We start from the raw sequence: 20,212 nt of genomic DNA on the forward strand, positions 1-20,212 counted from the left end.
ACAATAGGATGTGCAGTATCATCACCAGTCTCCACAAATCCTCGTTTTTCCATTTTCCTTGCATCTGCATCCATTCTGCATGACTTGTCATGTGGTTTGATGTACCTGAGTCAACATACCACACATCGTTGCTTTCTTCTGCACTTGTCACAGAATTGGTCATGTGCTGCACCATAAACAAATTCTCATTTCTTTCATCACCCTGTCTACTAGAAGATGCATAATTCCCTTGTTGCAATTTTCCATTCATAATGTCATTCTGCTTTTTATAGTAGTCTTTAGCCATATGACCCATTTTACCACAGTGGTAGCATTCAACATTGCTATTTGCATTTTGGCCTCTTTGCCATCAACCACGACCTCTTTGGCTCCCCCTGCCTTTAGAGTTACCACATCCTCCTCCATAGGATTGGTTTTCTTGAGTTTGCTGCATATTCTGATTTCTACCATGGCCTCCAGATTGGCCTCCTCTACCTCTGCCTCTACCTCTTCCAGCATTTTAGTAGAAGATAGCTTCTTTTGAAGTTTCTCCTGAAGAAGATACACCACCATTTCTCTGCTCCTCAGAAATTAGAAGAGCAATCAACTCCTCAAAATCAGGAAATCTTTCACGGACGAAAATCGATGTTCGGAACAGTGCATAATCCTTTCCTAGACCATTCAAGGTCACAGAAACTAAATCATCATCTTCCACTGGCAACCCAATGGAAGTAAGTGCATCTGCAATCTTATTCACCTTCATGTGGTAGTCATTGATGCTCATACTTTCTCTTTGCACATTGTACAACTCTTGCTTGAGCTGCATTTTCCTGGCTTGCGTATTTGTGCTATACATTTTTGACAAAGTATCCCATGCCTCCTTTGGCGTACTTGCATCCTGAATATGCACAATCATAGAGTCTGAAATACTGATAGACAGCCAGTACATAACTTTCCTGGCTCTCTCATGCCATCCTTTAAATGCCTACATTTGCTGTTGATTGGAAACATCACGAAGAACTGGTTCTTCTTCATTTCCTACAACAAATTCCCAATATCCTTTTCCCATAAGGAAATTCGTCATTCTAAACTTCCATGCTTGGAAGTTATTCTTGTCAAGCTTTTCAGTGACAATCTATGAAAGAGAATCAGACGCCATTACAGAACACTACAAAAAATTCTGTCATTGCAAAAAACAAAGCTTCAACCTCACAAGGGTAAATCTGCAAAACTGACGAAAGTGGTATTTGACCACACAGTCACTTCCTAGTGACGATTTTGCATCAACAGGCAACAAGGATGATTCTTTAACTCCCAATGTCTCTGCGCACAGGCATACGATGCAATTTCTACAGTAACTTTTCACCGACCTGTAGAACAGTAGTCTGTGTGTGCGGAAAAATTCCGCCTCCAAAACAGGCCCCGAAATGGTCTCAAATAAAAAAAACAGGGTAACCAAGGGCTAAAGCCCTTATCCGTAGCATATACTGCCCTCTTGCTTCATTGCGAAGGGCGTCTCAATCTGAGACAATACACTCTTGCACTTTCTGACTATGCTACCTGCAGAGACTTGCTCCCAAACTCAAAAAATGAAAGCAACACTGGTCCTCTTACTAGAACGCCGCGAACTTGGTTTGCTTTCTTGAGCTCCTTACCACAAACCAGGCTCTGATGCCATGTCACGATTGTGGGAGAGAAGGAAGGAGTCTCATTTGTAGCTTTCTTGGTTGCACAATGGGGGAATACACACACAGGTGGAGGCTGAAAACAATTTTCCTTTTCTTAGTTGTGTAAGCCAAAAGAACTCTAGTACAAAGAAATAGAAGAACCCTATATATGGGTCTCAAACCAAACTCAACTAACTAAGGTGGCATACTAACTGAGCCATGAACTAGAGTAGATAAGGATAGCTGTCATCTAGCTATTATTCATGGGCAGTGTACCAACCGCATCTGTAGCTAACAAGTCGGTGACATAAATGTACAATGGTCACCCTGGCATATCACGAGTGGAGCTCGATATCTCAACGTACCTGACCACTAAACTGAAAGGAAACAAGGTGGTTAATCTAAAACCCCTAAGGGATCTCTTGGCTCGGCCTGAATGGGAATGGACCAAAGTTCATGATCTTAACCTATTATACAACTAGGCTTTAATCACCGACAAAGAGGAGATCAGAGAGGAAAACCTAGGGGATAACGTGCATTCAGAGGGGCAAGATTCTGGTGATGAGGGGTATGAGCATTGTTGCTCTGAGACGGACGAGAGCGAAGAAGAGTTTAATACGATAGATTATGACATTGAAGGGAGAGCAATCAAACAGATCGAGGCAGACTCTAGGCCAAAAAGGAAAAGGGTAGGCAGGAATGGAAAAGGAGTCATGTGGATAGAATGCGATAGGACCTGGGTGGAGCAGGTAGGAGCCATGGATTATGAGTAGGCAGGGGTGGCGCAATCGCTAGTATTTCCAATACTGAAGACAAAGTCACCTACTGAACTACAACCCCCAAGCAAAACCCCTTCCTCAAGCGAGGGATGTGAGTTTAACTCGGAGTCTGAAGTCAGTACAGAGAGTGATCCTGAAATACCCCAACCTTCTAAGGTCACATGCACCAAAGGGGACTTGCTAGTCCACTTAAGGCGTAGATGGATAAAGGAGGAAGCTAGGAAGCAAACTAGAGACTCAGAAGTAGAGAGGCAAAAGAAGCCGCAGGACCTCCCCAAATGCTTCACAAAGTTTAAGAAGGGTGATAGAGTGGTGATTTTGCTAGGATCAAAGAGACAAGGGCAAGCCAGTGAACGAATTGAGGGACCCGCCAAGGTCAAGGAAGTCGACCTGACAAGGGAGGGCAAGAAACCTCGACCTGTCTTCATTGTTGACGACCTGACCAAGGAGAAGGAGGCTAGACTAGTTTCTCTCCGCGAGAGTATGTTGATGTGTTTGCCTGGTCCTTGGAGGAAATGAGAGGAGTCGATCCTAGGGTTGTGACCCATAATATTCCAGTGATCCCAGAAGCAATGCCAACAAAGCAGCAACCTTACCCTATGAATCCCAAACACGCCCATACGGTGAAGGAAGAGATCGATAAGGTCATGAAGGCATGATTTATATATGAGATCGAGCACATAGATTGGGTATCACCCATAATGATCATTATGAAAAAGAATGGCAAGATTCGAGTGTGCGTGAATTACAAGAAGGTGAATGCTGCTACAAAAGAGGGACAACCACCCCTTGCTATATACTGAGCACATGCTGGAGAGAGTGGCAGGCAAAGAAGCTTACAGCTTTCTGGATGGTTTCTCTGGCTATAATCAAGTGTAAGTGCACCCTGAAAACAGGCACAAGACTACCTTTGCCATAGAGTGGGGTGTATTTGCCTACTATGCCCTTTGGGCTAATGAATGCACATGCAACCTTCCAACAATTAATGTGCATGATCTTCAAGGATATGTTGGGACACGAGCTGGAGGTGTTTGTAGACGACTTGTGCATACACTCTAGTTGGACCGAACACTTAGAGAGGTTGAGAGCTGTCTTTGAACGATGTCGGTTATACAAACTCTCACTGAACCCCTTAAAGTGCTTGTTCTGGGTGAAGCACAGATGCATCCTAGGGCATGTAGTGTCAAGGAATGGCATTGCCGTTGACTTCTCAAAAGTTAGGGCCATTGCCGACCTCCCATCACCCACCAACTACAAGGGCGTCCAGTGTTTCTCAGGCCACATCAGATACTACGATGCTTTGTACTGAACTATGCACTGATCGCTAGACCATTGTACAAGCTACTGATTGTATTTGAGTGGACTGAGGAATGCCAACGCGCATATGAATAGTTAAACAAGGCTCTCACCACTGCACCAATCTTGCGAGCCCCAAACTAGAGTGTAACATTCCATGTACACATAGATGCCTCCAAGTTTGCTATCGAAGGCATTCTATGCCAGCTGGGTGAACATAGTCTTGATTACCCTATGAGCTTTGCTAGGCAGCTCACCGAAACATAAATGAACTATTCCACTACAAAAAGGGAAGGGCTAGCCATGGTGTTTTCCGTAAATAAATTTAGGTATTATCTGTTGGCCACACCCTTCGTCTTTTTCGTGGACCATCAAGCCTTGTTGTATCTTGTGAACAAGCCATGCACCACACGTCGCATAGCAAGATGGTTACTTATCCTGATGGAGTTTGATTTCTCAGTTATTGTACGTAAGGGAAAGCAGCACTATATGGCGGATCACATGTCCTGCATACCCACAAGGGAAGCTGTTGGTCAAGGCATACATGACAACTTACCGGACGCGCACCTCTTTGGCCTGTCTAGCAAAGGGGACTTGTTTAGAGCTGATTTGATGCCTTATTGGGCAGATGATGCTGTCCAAGTGTTAGAAAACGGCCTGCTAGAGAGACCTATTAAGAAAGCTAGGCTAAGGAGACTTATCTTAAAAATCCAACCATATCAACTAATCACTGGCCAACTCTATAGGTTGGGGGTAGGACGAGTTGTTACGTAGATGTGTGTGCGAGCACGAGATGCATGATGTATTGAGAGAGGCGCATTGCGAGATAGCTGGCAGGCACTTTAGTGGGGATACGATCGCCTGTAAGGTATTAGAATCCCAACTCTGGTGGCCCACCCTATTCTGTGACGCCGCTAAGTTCGTCAAATACTGCGACTAATGACATGCACAAAGATAAGATGGAGTTAACCCTCGTAATAGCACGACAAACCTTCGAAAAATGGGGCATTGACTTCATCGAACCTATCATTCCTACAGCTCAATACTCCCAGGCATGCTACATCACTATGGCAACGGATTACCTAATGAAGTGGGCGGAGGCAAGAGCCACTAGAAGGAACGACACTAGGACCACTGCGAAGTTCCTGTGGGAACAGGTCTTTTCACGGTTTGGTTGTCCAATCAAACTAGTAAGTGATCAAGGTGCACACTTCGTTAATGAAGTAATATCCCACCTGCTCTCAACCTTCCTAATCATTCATAGAAGGTCCTCTCCCTACTACCCTCAGGCAAATGGCCAAGCGGAGTCCACAAATAAAATCCTATTCAACGTGCTTACTAAGGTAGTATACACATCACGAACAGACTGGGATAATAAATTGATGGCAGCCTTGTGGGCTTATCGAACGACTGTCAGACAAACGCCCTTTAGGATTACCTACGGGATGGAGGCCATTCTACCTTTAGAGTTCTTTGTCGCTAGCTTAATAATAGCAACATAGGAGCATTGGGAGGGAAGAGAGGCTTGGACTAAACGCTTAGTGGAGCTAGAGCGTCTCACAGAGACTCGACTTTTAGCCACCACCCATGCTCTGATCTATGAAAAGGCACAACAAAAGCTGTGGTTTGATAAGCATGTCAACCAGTGTAACTTTGATCAAGGGGACCTTGTCCTACTCTACTCAGTGAAAGGGCACAAACAGAAAATGAAATTTCGAGGACTGGGACCTTTCCCGATGCGTGCAATTAGCAGAACGGGCAATGTCGAGTTGGAGACACTCGAAGGGGAAGGAATAGGCTTCTTCAATGGCAATCGCATGAAAAAGAACTATCCTCCTTCCCATCCGTTGCACGAGCCACTGATGCACGAAGCTCCTGTCACCGTCTATGTGGCCACAATTACCGAACTAACAAATCAAGAGGAAGAAGCAGTAGCACCTGCCTACCTCCGAATCATGGTCACTGCAGAATGGACATATTCTTTTGATGCCCTAATTGACGAAGGGGCCGACCGTAATGTCTTGGTTCATGACCATTGGACACGCATTGGTCAGCCTAAATTACAGCCCACAAACGGGAAACTTAGCCCATTTGGGGGCAACTCTTACCCTCTCTTAGGAAAATGCCAAGTGGCTGTCTCCGTCAAGTTTGGAAGTATCCCAGTCGTCTTTTATGCGTTACAAAACACGAAAGGAGCCAGTGATAAATCACTACTAGGGTGCACTTTCAAAAAGAAAACAAATTGCAATGTGGACTACAATCTAGATCATATTCACCTGACCGTGGGCAATGTGCGCATAGTAACTACTTTCAGCAAGGACCATCTTGCGCCTTCTACAACTGCAGAGCCATCGATAGAGACCCCCACGGCCAAGCCTAAGGAGAAGGGCATGGATGTCCTACCCCGTGCCCCAACTGCTAGAAGCAAACCCACCCAAGTCATTCACATGGCTAGAAAACCCACGCACATATGGGTGCCAAAATGGCAAGTGCCACCTCTTGGTAGACTGCAGAAGCACTCTCCTAAACGCAAAAACTATCAGTTGCAGCCTAAGAGGTAGCCTAGGCACCATCGACATGGGCGCACCATCACACCATGATGGATATTGAAAGATGTCCTGCAAGCACAAGGATACTATGAGGGCAACCCGTGGATATGGGTGCCTAAGGGAAAACACCCAAGAAGATCAACTTTGGGCAAACCCACTCCAGCTGGACAGATTGGCACAGGCAAAGCACAAAGTCACAAAGAATGTCGAACTAGCAACGGTGATGATTAAGGGCACCCAACACATTCAGTGTCCCAAACTGGATGATCCAGCACCATCTAGGTTAGAGGAGGTGCACATCCCCATACCTACTCGAATGGATTGCAGTACGCCTCCTTTGGCACGGGAGCCCATTGCAGCATTTTCAAATGATCCAGAGTGCAAAGTCCCATTGACGTCGCTCGCAAGGGAGTCACCATTGTCCAGTCCAACTGTGCCATCACCACTAGCAGGTCTTAAGCCTTCATACAAAAGAGGATCCTTCCTTTCAACGGCCAAGGATCTTGCTGAGACCTCGGGGAATGATGTAGTGACATGCATCAAGGAATTGGACGACATCTTCACTACATTTGCTAGAAGCTACGAGAGGCTTGACCTAGGACTTCCTGACGAACCCCTCCCTTCTGATGTTAACTCATTGCCATGCACTTGGGAAGACTACAAGTTCATGACCATCAAATTCCCCAAAGTTGCAGCCGAGCTAATCACTAATGGAGAAATCTCGAAGGAACAAGCTGTTCTCAGACGACTAGTCACCTCGTATCGCAAACCTGCTCGCTCTACTCCTAAACGAGAACTAGAGCAGCTCATGCAGCCTGCCAGCTCTGCTTCTCCATTCCTGCAACTATGGTATGCCTTATCACTCAAATGGGAGAAAAAAGGCCATCGGATCATGACCAATGCTGAGGAAACGAGGGCAATCAAAACATTTAAATGCGACCCTACGTACGTGGCACCTCTTTCATTTAGAGTTTTGGCCATTACACGCAACTTACTATAACGTGTCCACTAGAATCATCCAGGACACGTCTTAGCAGTCCATCGGAAAGGATGTCTAGAAAACTCCGCCCGGCACTCCCATGGAATGTTACGGGTTTTGCAATCTAGGTCTTCCCGTGTCTGCCACGTAGCGGAAGTATCCTGGCCATTCCCACTTAGGATCGACCTGAATTTGGGTTTTCCTGTTTGGTCATTAGCTAGCAGCAACTAGCGTCAGACCCGAGCGAACTACTTTACGCAGAAACGCCAGGTCCGAAGCGGATTCACGCTGCACTTGGTTCAAGGAGAATGGGAAACGAGAGGGATGCAAAACTCAACCTCTCAGCCATAAGGCATAGTCCCATTCCGTTCCCTTAAAACAGCGTAAATTGGGTAAAACATAATTCTAGGTCATTGCTTTCGATGAACCTCTCGCTGCTCTTCGAGATTTTTGAGAAAAGTTCCCAGCTAATCGGGACCACCCATCCGTAGGACGGACCCATGGTCCATCCTCCGCACTTTCCTCGGTTTGTTTTAGTTATGTAATTATCTAACACATTAATTTGACATATAACAATCAGCTTCTTTAATTAACCCTATTAAGCACTGGTTCCTTCACGTAATCTTATCATGTGACATAGAAAAACAATATCAAACAACTTCTTTATTATCATTTCATCATTTTATCTTTGAAATACAAGGAGTTCCGGCCCGTAGGCTTGTCCATAATCCGCCCGAAGGCTATCCAGTAATCCGCCAGGGATCACTATTCCAAGCTTCTGCCCGTAGACTAGTATGCGGGCCTCGAGATCCAATCCCGAGTCACGTTAGCCTCTTGTGCAGGACCCGGAAGGCGAGGGATTTACGGCCAGAGTCCCCCCCTGGCACCCAAGCGTCCTCCTGCTCCAAGTAGAACTCAATGGAAAGACCTCTCGCGGAGGGTTCGGTCCACGTTCCCGGCGCGGTCAACAACCCCCTTGGTTAGGGTCAGGCAGGCAGTCGAGGGTAACTGAAGCTGCCTCTCCCTTCAGGCCTTCAACCTGAAGCATTTAGATATCTTTTCATCCTTTAGTTCCTTGAGCAAACAATGCAAACAGTGCTTTCTAAACTATTACAAGCACAATCAATTTCAGTGGTCGTTTATTTGGCCAACTGTTAAAAAGTGAATCTTTCTCTCCGAATGCATCCAGCATTTGATCTAGGATCAAATTGCGACTTGGCAAGATCCCCAAGTGTTTGTTTGTTCACCCTTTTGTCCTTGGGTTAGGGCCATACCCTGTTAACCCAACTTAACCAATACCTTAAGTTTTATTAATAGTAAATCCTGGCGACCATGTCGCTTCAATTTATTGATCGGTCATTTGCTTCCAAGCAAATACCTAACTCTCCTTTTTCCTGGCAATTATTCCCCAAGAAAGGTGATGTAACAGGATGATTACTCATCCTCTTGTAAGTTAACTTTGCGCAATAACTTGCCAACCTCATTTCAAGAAATGGCAAAACTCTCTTGTGAACAAATCACAAGTCTATGCGATGTTGTAACTTTTTGCACATGTGTTGCATCTATTCCACGGGATCATTTCACCCATTGAATGGCGTTTTCTGGTCACGGAATTACCTCCAACCGAGAAGCAGGGTTTAGGGTGTCTTCTTACCCAACCCATTCCTAATTATATTAGGCCACGGTCCTAGGAATTTCCAACTCAGTCGGAGTTTCATCATTTGAACGAGTGATCCTTAGGATAGAAACCTTAGATCGTTTTATGCATGAGCGTCCAATTGTCCCTACATTCCGTGAATGTGGGTAGGACCTTTGGTTTAAGGGTTCAACAAGTGCGTGAAACTAGGTCAAATCCTTAATGTGCTAAACCCTAGCTAGCACTTGGAGCATATTGTATCAATTTAACCATCTAAATGAGTCCTTTGCGGTTTAGGTGTTTTGGGTAAATCAATTTACTTGTCTTACGACAAGGACGAGCCATTCCTAAAGATATTGTCTTGATCTAAGAGGGGAAAAACTAGTTGCATTACGTCATAACTCACGTATGCACGTGATTCATTTCCTCTAGATTTCCAATCCCTAATTTTTCTTGTTAAGACCAAGCACATGATAAAATTCGCATAACTTCCATTGGTCCTACTAGGGCATGTGTCCACGACTCATGCTACTAAGCTTTTAAGTTTTTATGTTAAACAAACCATGCAGCCTTTCCCTAACTTCATTTTTTTGAATGAAATATTCGAACGCACTGATTGAGCATTACGCAATCTCGACTTTGTAATGATAGTCATTAGTTGTTCTAGATTCGTTACTTTGCAATGCACTAAAGCAACTTGCTATAGACATCTTTCATTCATTCCATTGAAACATACAAATGACCGATCTTCGATCATGTGTTACTTCCTTTAAAATAGCCAAAGTATTTCAATCGCAAAAGTGCATCCTAGTTCCATAAATTAACCATGCATAATTGCAATACTTTGACGTGAATCAAAAATAGGAAGAAAACTTGGACTTGTGGGTTCGGTAAAATATCCACATGAATATTCGGAGATGATCCTCCTGCGGATGCACCTTGTACCTTTTTAGGGGCCATCGTGAACTCGACCTCTGGTTTTGCCTTCGGGAATTCGAACTTCTTGCCTTGGCTCGCAATCTTATGATTTTTGGCCTTCTCCCTTGTACGCGCAAGTCCCTTTGAGGTATGGCTCCTTGACTTGTGGAATTTGGATTTGGAAGGTCTTATGGTTCGGAGCTTGGGCCTTCTTTCTTTCGGAAAAGAGGGATTCGTGAGAGGGTTCTTGCAAAAGCCTTGCGGAAACAGAGGCTTGAGAGATTCTTCTCCTTGAAATTCCGGCTAGGAATGGTTTTATGTGCTTTGTGGGAATGGGGACTTATGAACTTCTCCTTCCTTTCATAGAAGTTCCGGGGATAAAGATCTTTGTGGAGAGGGAGTGTGGGGGGAAAATTTAGAGATGGGTTTATGGGGGAAATCAAGTGGGAAGGGTTTAGAGAAACCCCTCTTCTTCTTACAAGAATCGAGCTAGGGCTTTAGTAGCTTCCTTTGCTTCAAAGCCGGGAGGGATGGGCTTATTGAGAAACTAATGGAAAGGGCTTTAAAATTGGGGGTAAAGATTTGCTTGTGGTGGATGCTATGAAAAGGGGACTTGAAAATTTTGGGATTGGAATGAACTTACGGAGATCAATATGAAGGCTTTAAATTCTGGGAATAAAATGGCCTTCACAGAAAGCGGGCTTAAGAACAACCCGGGGTAAAATGGCTTGTGGGAGTTACAATGGGAAGGAGGGCTTTAAATTCGGAGGGTAGAGTGGACTTTAAAGGAGATTCAATGGGAAAAGGGCTTAATCCTTGGGGAATGCAAGGGAAAAGGGCTTTAAATCTCGGGGGGTGGTAAAAACTGCTTGTGAAGGATCCAACGTGGGGAAGGGCTTATGGAAGCCCCCTTAGAAGCTTCCTAGAGAAGCTTCTATGAAGCTTCAGCACGTGGTGTGACGACGTGGAGACCTGCAGGGCGGCGGCCAAATGAGCCAGGTGGCAGCGATTCTGTCAGCTGGCGGCTCCACGGATTGTAGCGGCTTCTAGCGATGGCAACGGCGACCTCAATTTTCAGGCAGCGGCGGCCTCAATTTTCAGGCGGTGGCTCCTCCCGTACACAGCACAGCAGGTCATTCTATTCCCTTCCTCCACTCAAGCATAGTATGGCACAATATTCTTTCCTCACGCTCTCCTCTTTCCCGGCAGCTTCCTCACGGCCCCTCCTTCACCGGCAGCCTCCTCACGGCCCCTCCATCACGGTCGCCTCCCCACGGTCCCTCCATCACGGTCGCCTCCTCACGGTCCCTCCATCACGGTCGCCTCCTCACGGTCCCTCCATCACGGTCGCCTCCTCACAGCCCCTCCATCCCGGTCGCCTCTTGTCAGCTCCTCCCCTCTATCAGTCTCCCGACTCTCCTTTCAGCCCCCCAACTCCCCCGTTAGAGGGGGTTTATATAAGAAAAAGGGGGGAGAGGACACCCTCCCACGTGGTGGCCTGCATGGCTCTTCTCCCCTCCACCTCTCAAGTTCCCTATTTCAGTCCATCCCCTTCCCTCAGCCACGCTTTGGCTGGGGGAAGGTAATAAAAAAATTTGCAATAAATATTACATTATCCTCTTGACCTCCTCCCAAGAGGATGTTTACCTATGGTTATGCGGGTTATTTAAACCTCGGTCCCGTTTTGCCAGTGGAGAGGTCATGATTCTTCGGTCTCGATTTACCAATGCGGAGTACTCCTTTTCTCGCGTACGATCATAAATCAACTACCGGAAATGGAGATAATCTTTTCACAAATTTACGATGTGCGGGAGGTTGGTCTAGTAATATTTCAAACGGAAATATTACACTTACACTTAGATGATCAGGTATTGGCCCATTTGTATATTGACGAGTTCCTCACAGAGGAGGAGTTGCACATTGCTAGTCACCTCAACTTGAGGGACATCTTTCATGACGTCTTAACCTACATCACTCAAGCTTCCCTACAACCATGCAAACTTGATCATCATGCCTAGTTTGAATACAACCCTAACCTTTATACCTAGATTATGGCCAAGTAGCTCACCCCACACAGCCCATGTGAGCCTTCCCCCCTCCCCCGCAAATCCTGAAAAGGATCCTTGTACCACTTAGGAAAGAGGGGGGAAGAGCAAGTGACAACCAAGGGACTAACCAACTGATGTACCAAGAAGTGTAAAGGCTCACAATGCTCAACTAAATTCACATAGGAAAGAAAGCAAGGAGAAAGTAGATGTTGGTTGTGAATTATTTCTAAAAAGTTTCATCCCCTTAAATTCGCCCGGCAAAACTGTCACACACATTTTTTCTTGGGGTATGCTAGGAATGAATCAAATCGTAACTCTAACGTTGACTTGGGTAATGACAAGCACCTACCATGGCAGGATAGGGTAGACTTCCATTTACGAAAGTGGAGATGACGAAATATGGAATCAGCATCGAGACGCAGGGATTCAACCAATTCACATTCAAGCATACCATGAACCTAGATGAGGCCATCTTGGAGGAGCCGGCCGTAAGAGAGCTGGTGGAAAAATGCAGCCTCCAAAAGTACATAGAGAAAGTCGGGCAGGCTATAGACTATAGCATGTGCACAGATTTCTTAAGAAATTTCGATGAAGGACGAAGCTATGGCACAGTCACGGTAAGGGCAGGTGATGAAGAAAGACGGGTACATGTGCCCCTTAATGCAATCACTGTCGAAAGAGCCCTAGGAGTTGTGCCCAAAAAAGAAAGATGCCGAAAAAGAGATGTGTACGCCATGCTGGAATATGTGCACACGGTCGATGGAATTAGTCTAGCTGACATTCCAGACCCGACAATGAGGATGCAGGCTAAGATGATCCATTCTCTCTTCTCCAACCATAAATACAACACACTCATGAATAGAATCAGCGTGCCACTAGTGGAAAGCATTGCGGCAGCAGGAGTCTCGGAGGAGGTGGACTAGAACGGCTTTGTCCAGAAGACTATAAAGAGTTCAACCGCCCTTCTAGCTCCAGCCGTAGCCCCAGTCAGTGGGGAATCTCTAGCCTCCACCGCACGATCCACGAGAAAGAAACCTGCCATCAAAGCCTCTACAATCAGATACCGAGGTATCCTTACAGCAATCATTGACAAGGCTATCAAGGATGCCGACATGGAGGAAGAGCAAATTGAGCACCAAGGCTCACCACGTTGTGAGGAGGAAGGCTCGAGTGAAAGGACGGTTAGCAATGAAGGAGAGCCTGAAGTACCACCCACGCAAACAGTTGAGCCTTAGAAGCAAATGAAGAATGGCAAGAGCCAAAAGAAGGGGAAGAGACTGAGCAAAGTGGAGCGGGTCGAGGTGAAGAGGGCACGAAAAGAGTTAGGTAGGTCAAAAGAACAACTACAGAAGGAGGAGGAGGAAGAACTCGAAAGAGTTAAAGAGGAGTCAAAAAAGGCGGAAGAAAAACAACAAAGAAGGGCGGAAGAGGAAGCCCACGAGTTGAGCATGAAGGAACTGGCTGAGTTGGCTGAGGCCACTCGCAGTCTATTGAAGAAACTCATGGAAGAGGAGAAATCAACCCCTATGGTCCTCACAAAGAGGCCAAAGCAAGTGGCAGCGTGAGGGCAGCCACGATAATCACAAGCAAGGGAAAGTCACTGTTACACCCCTTGCCTCTCCCCTTCGTGCCGCCACCAATAGACACCCCAAATGCCCCATAACCCACACCCTCTCTGGACACGGACCAGCTAATGAGCATGATGCAAATGCTTGTCAGTAAGGTGGCAGAGATTGTCCCAAAACCTGGAGTGAAAAGACCTGCCACTGCTGATGCTGAGTCTAGGAAAGACCCAAAACGGCAAAAACTCGAAGCATCAACCACCATAGCTCCTATCCCCATATCACCTGGTGCAGACTACGATGCCTATGTGGCCGAGCTCCTAGCACAGCTGGATAAGGCAAAGGAGGAAACGAAAGTGGCCCTGCTGAAGCTAGAAAAGGAAAGGGAAACCTCGGCAGCCCTGAGGCTCGAAGTTTCAAGACAAGGGGCTAATCGGCAAAGAGAGGTCAAGGCATTACAAGATTAGCTGAAGGAAAAAAAGAAAGAGGCCCAGGATAACAAAAACCACCTGAGACAGAGGCTAGAGGACGAAGAACAAAACATGGTGGCCGAACAACAGAGATAAAAGTTGCTAGTGCAGCAATATGCTGACCTAGAGTAGAGAACGGCCAGACTGGAGGGATATGGACCATTGGCAACTCAAGAAGGTGATTTGAGCGAGTGGCAAGGGAATACCATGGCAAAGCTTCAATATGATCTCGAGGAACAAAATAGGCTAGAGAGAGAGATAGAGTTCCTAGCACGGGAACGGCTGGCAACCCTTGCAACAAAAGCACAAAAACAACAATAGGAGGCACAATGTCTGCAAGGTGCGTTGGAAGTTGCCAAGGAAGACACAGAGGCCCTCATGGCCATGGCCTTCATGCAACGAAGACTGCACCTTGTAGAGATCCAGAGCCACGAGCATCTAGCGCTGGAAAGGTCAGAACTAATCACTGAGGTAGAACAGAAATTCAATATCGGTAATCAAGCGAAAGAAACTGCTGAAGAATAGCTGACTCGGAAGTCCAAGGAGTGGCACCAACTCTGGGCCTTAACGAACGAACAACAACAAGTGGTAACAACACTAGCAAGTGCGCTGGAAGAAGAAAGAAGAAAGATGGATGAAAGGCCCAACAAAGCGAACAAATTTAAAAGAATCAGGCAAGCGCTTGGTGGTGGCAGAGTGCGAGAGAGTGCTTGCCGAATCCAGAGCTGAAGCATCCAATGTATACACCCATGCATAGAGGCAAGCCTTTCTCAGCACCGTGCTACATGTCACCCACGCACAAGGCGATGATTCAGTGGAGAGGGTGAGAAGGAAACTGGAATTGACTACCCGAGCACTAAGGTATGACCTTCAGGAACGGGAGCTCCCCACCGGCATGGCACTCACCAAGGAGCAGCGATTCCACTACATGCGCAATGCCGGACTCTCCACCATTGAGCTCAAGGAATTGGGGTTCAAAGAACAGGAGCAGCCCGCACCACCACCACAAATGACCCCAAGCATGGCCGAACAAGATACCGAGGAAGGCCCGGATTTGGAGCAGGAGGCCGACAAAGAACAACGAAAAATGCCTAGTCCCCCTCTACCAGACCTCCCACCAGACGAGCCTAAAGATGCCTACATGTCGGAGCGCATCCTGACAGCCAGAAGAAGGAGGCAGAAGCTGGTAGAGGACGCACAACACAGAGCATGGTCACTACCCAGACAATTCTGTGGCGAGTCAGTACCACTACAAGGGGACCCCAACCCTATCGATTGGCCTCACGAATTGATCATCTAGCGTGACCGGGAGTTCCAGACGAGACCTTTCGAGCTGTCATTTTCCTATCCATGCTCGCTGGACTGTGTGTTTCCTCAAGTATCCTATCCAAGATCAAGGATCTAGCCAATGACCTGGCAAACAGATGGATGGAAGAGAGGAGCCTAATTATAACTAGGTGGAGGCAAGAGCTCGTAGATTACTAGTAGGACAAGGTGAATCGGATTCCCAAATCCGTCCAAGGCTACAAGGTGCAGCCAAAGTGGCGGAGGAGGATTTGGGACACCTGGATCGCCTTTTGCAGCTCACTCCCCGAGGAACGAAATGACCCCACCTACATGCCCTACCCCCACCGGCATGGAGTGGATTATGACCGCACTATTCATGGGGATTTTTTTTTTCCTAGAATATATAATGTAAATGCCCGAACTCCCGAGGAATGCTTAGTTTTTAGAGTAAAGGATATCCTTCCATCCATCAACTGTTTCCTCGCGGACTTCTCCTCCTGCCCAGATCTCGCCTTCGTAACCACCTACAATTATCTTAGGTTGATCAAATTCCTATTACTACAGAAGCCTACGCTGAGGAAGCCCACCTTCCCCCCCTCTTTTTTGACATAAATCTAGGAATAGATAGTAGAGCTATGACTAGATTAATGATGAGGGAAACCCTCCTTCCCTCTTTTTTCTTAGAACTCTTAGAAAACATGAATGACACCCGATTCACAAGGTGTAACCATCCCTTTTTGTCATCCACACCTCTGAAGGCGCGGACTGCTATTAAAGAATACCTCCAAAGTCTTGTCTTTCTATCCCAATGCCTGCGCGACCACCCCACGCTTTCGGCTGACAGTGATTGGCAGTAGCCAAACGCCTTCTATGTATACTATCTCTATAAATTTTTATTTTTATTTTTTAAACTCACTTTGCTCACCGTGCCTAGGGTTCACCCCTAGCCCCTCTCCCCACTTCACGCTTAGGGCATATCAAGAGTAGGACTTCCAGACCTGTCACCCTAAGCTCTGCACTGCACCTCCAACGACACACGAACTGGGTCCTCAAGTGTGGGACATTACCAAAGGCTTGCCCAAGGTAAGACCCATCTCCTAGTTCCACTGCACATGCACTTACACCTCACAGGGAGGCAGATACACCCCTTAGGGAGTGCACATCCTTCTCTTGCAGGCTGTTTGTAACTCAACCGAGGCCTGCCATTGGCATAGATTTTGGAACCATGTGTTTTTCCATGGCTTGCAGAGCCCCGGTAGTGACAGTCATCGCCAATGACAAATTCCAACTGGGTAACAAAGGCCGAGCACCTTTAGGAAGATCAAAGCAAGCTGGAACCTCTCGAAATCATCCAAAATCAACACCCCATCATGTCTCCTTCACAGCAACACCTTTTTTTTATCGTGGTCATCTGCCCGCCAATTCCACACAGCACCAATCCCAACTTTGCTGCTGCTCCCCACCCCAGTGCCATGGGACTGACACTCTGCTAGGAGGGGGTAATATTTACCGCAGCATAGAGGAATAGAAAATGGAGCAGAAGTGCGGAAAAAATGGAAGCCTGGAAATTTGAATGATTTAAACGATGGTGTCACCTCGAGAAAAGAAAAGAGTAAAAGCATGGCATTAAATATGAAGGTGCTCTCAAATCTTTGTAAAAAGAGCACCAGGCTCACTCCTGTGCAAATTGTAGACATTAGTGGGAACGAGATGAGTTGGAACGGTGGGAAATAGAAAAAGAGGGCCTAGTCTAATGGCCGGCCATGTAAAAAAGTGTGGATGACCGCCCAAAGGGTAGGGCATGTATATAAAGTTCAAAAGTGAATGAGAAACTCATTCTTGGGTGTGGCTAAAGCTTCTTCTTCCTCTTCTCTTGCTTCTTACCTTCATGCTTGTGCTTGAGTGAGGGACTCGATTGAACATCAAAGTAAGCTCACTACACCCACAAGGTAGGCATTGCGCGTCGGCTATGTGAGAGGTAGCCATGGCCACTCAGTTTGAAATGCTTAATCAATAAGCGGTCCGTAGGTCTCGGGGTAGAGCTCCATAGCTCCCCTACACCCATCATTGGTGTACACCTTTGTCTTCAACATATTCAGCATGTTATAAATATCCCTCTTTGGTCTCTTCCCCTATGTGTTGGCCAACCCTAAAGCCTTCTCCACTATCTCAAGATTAAGCACAACCTCTATCCTTTTGGGGGAGCCTTTCTTCCTAATGGTTAGTATGCCATTGTTCTTTCTTGCATCAAAAGTTCTTAGGAATTGTATGCACCTATCGTGGTCTAATCTTCTCTATGTTTCTATGGAGACTACATTGATCAACTATTTGTCTTTTATCGCGCCTTCCTTGTTCACCAACTCTCCCAAATTGTTGATGTTCTGGTACTTTAGCTAGTTGTAGACATGTGTTTCAATGGCGAAGTGGTACCTATTATGATCTTTCTCTAAGAATGGAAGTTGGCCTGCCATCTATGTTCTTGTTATGGTACAATATCTTACAATTAGCTCTTTTGAGACTACCTTTTGCAAAAAAGAAAAAGTTTAAGAACAAATATTATGGAATGGAGCGATATTCCAATAAGGAATGGAAAATTTTTATACTTCAAGCAATCCACACATTCCAAGCATGAATTCCATAAAAGAGTTTTTTGAAGTACGAGTTCCCTTTATTCGTCTCCTTTTCTCTTGTGAACCTTTTTTGCTTGTGAAGTTCAGTTTGAAGTTCTAAAGTTCAAGTCATATTTTCATTTCCACCTTACCCCCTGCCCCTCGAGAATGATGAAAATCCTTCTTAGGATCGGAGGGTGAAAGGTTAAGGGTGTAAAGCACTTGCTTATTCTACTATATTTCTTCATGAGCCAAGCATAGAACTATGGGTTATACTCTAAATAGGAGTGATGGTCCATGTTTTAAGGCCTAATGCCTATGTGTGTAATGTAGGTTAGGACATCGGTTAGGCAATATCCAGAGTTCATCCTACTCATGACGTGCAATTATTCCTCAGTTAGGCATTGATCCAAATAGGGATGAGCCATAATATGTTCTTTTAAAGGTTGTTTGCATGTGATGGCCAATAATCTGAATGAGGTAGGAGCCATATAGGTGAATTGGAGAGTAGTACTTCTTGAGGTGACTACCATTAAAGAAGCCTATGCTCTCCCAATTTCTTGAGCTCTACATGATAGTTTGACTAATGTTGTAGACCTTGAAAGGTTCGAGTCCCCTAAAATTCATCTTTTGCTTATGGCCTTTCAGAGAGTAAAGGAGCACTAGGTTGCCTTGCTTGAAGCCATATTGTTTGACATGCTTGTCAAACCAGCTCTTGCATCTCTCCTTTATGCATATCAGTGCTACATGAGTTACCAAGAGTCGAGTTTCAGAGAGGCCTTCTAACTCCACCAAGTGTTCTGCCCATGCTTCCTTGCCATCCCATATTTCTTGTACTACCACTTGCAATCTGGGAACAAAGAATTCCTCTGGTAGAATTGCTTTAGTACCATTGGTCAGCTTGAATCGTGTTGCCCCCTACAACCATCTTGTAAGCTGTCCTATAGGCCCATAGAGCTACCATGATATTATTGTCCTAGTCACTGCATGAGGTGGAGACTACCTTTTTCTAGATATTTACTAGGATCTTATTTGTGGATTCTCCTTAACTATTATCCTTAGGGTAATATGGCAAGGATTTCCTATGGATGATCATGAAGGTGGATAGAAAATGGATAATCACTTCATTAATAAAGTTTGTGCATTGATCACTAACTAGTTCAATGGGGCAATTGAATCACGAGATCACCTACTCCCAAAGGAACTTAGCCATGGTTTTAGCCTCATTCTTTCTAGTGGCCTAAGCTTCAACCCATTTCGTGAGATAGTATGTTGCTACAATTATGTATTTTAGGTATCAGTACTATGATGCAGGAGTGATTGGCCCAATGAAGTCAATTCTCCACTTTTCAAATGGTTGTTGTGCTATCACCGAGGTCAATTCCATCTTTTCCTTTTGGATGGGGACTTTCATTTTGTAGCACTTGTCACAATTCTTCATAAAATTAGTTGTATCATGGGATAGGGTGGGCCACCACAGTTGAGATTGCAGCACCTTGCATGCAATAGTGTCTATGTTGAAGTGTCTGCCAAAAATTCCACCATGCACTTCATCAAGTACATCATGCATGTCATGCTTACACACACATCTTCGTAATAACCCATCATGTCCTAGTCTTTAGAGTTGGTGAGCTATCAACTATGATAGGTACGAACCTTGAGGATAAGGTGCTTTATCATAGCCTTCTCCATGGGTCTTTTAGAGGTAATCCATGCTCTAGAATTTGGACTATTTCATCTGTCCAATATGGTGTTAGATCAGCCTAAACAAGTCTCTCACTAGATGCTCCAAAAAGGTGCACATATGGTAGGTTGTCTACAATGCCATGGTTAGCGGCTTCTCCTATGGGTATGTAGGGACATATGGTCTCCCATCTAAGCTTCTTATCCTTGTGTATAACCATATAGAAGTTAAACTCTAGTAGTGGAAGTAACCATCTAGCTAGGCATCCTATAGGACAAGGTTTGTTGACTTAAAATAAAGCAAAGCCTGATGGTCAACAAAGAATGTGAAGGGCGTAGCTAAAAGATAATGACAGAACTTCTTCATAGAAAACACCATAGTTAGGCCTTCTCTCTCCATCATGGAGTAGTTTATCTTTGTATCTGTGAGTTGTCTGCTAGTAAAGCTCTCAAGTTAATCGAGATTATACTCACTAAGCTGATATAAAACAACTCCCACGGCAAAACTTTGATTCATCAATGTGCATGTAAAATATTATGTTCCAATCTGGGCTTGTAGGAATGGTGCAGTTGTACGAGCTTTCTTAAGTACTTCGTAAACGCATTGGCATTCCTCAATCCACTCAAATACGATTAGAAATTTGTAAAGGAGTCTAGCAATCAATGCATAGTTTCGAATAAATTGTTGATAGTACCTTATGTATCCCAGGAAGCACTGAACTCCCTTATAGTCTGTGGTGGATGGTGGTA

This window comes from Lygodium microphyllum, chromosome 18 (assembly GCF_053477565.2).
Source record: "Lygodium microphyllum isolate KBCC chromosome 18, Lygodium_microphyllum_v1.1.10, whole genome shotgun sequence".
NCBI lineage: Eukaryota > Viridiplantae > Streptophyta > Polypodiopsida > Schizaeales > Lygodiaceae > Lygodium > Lygodium microphyllum.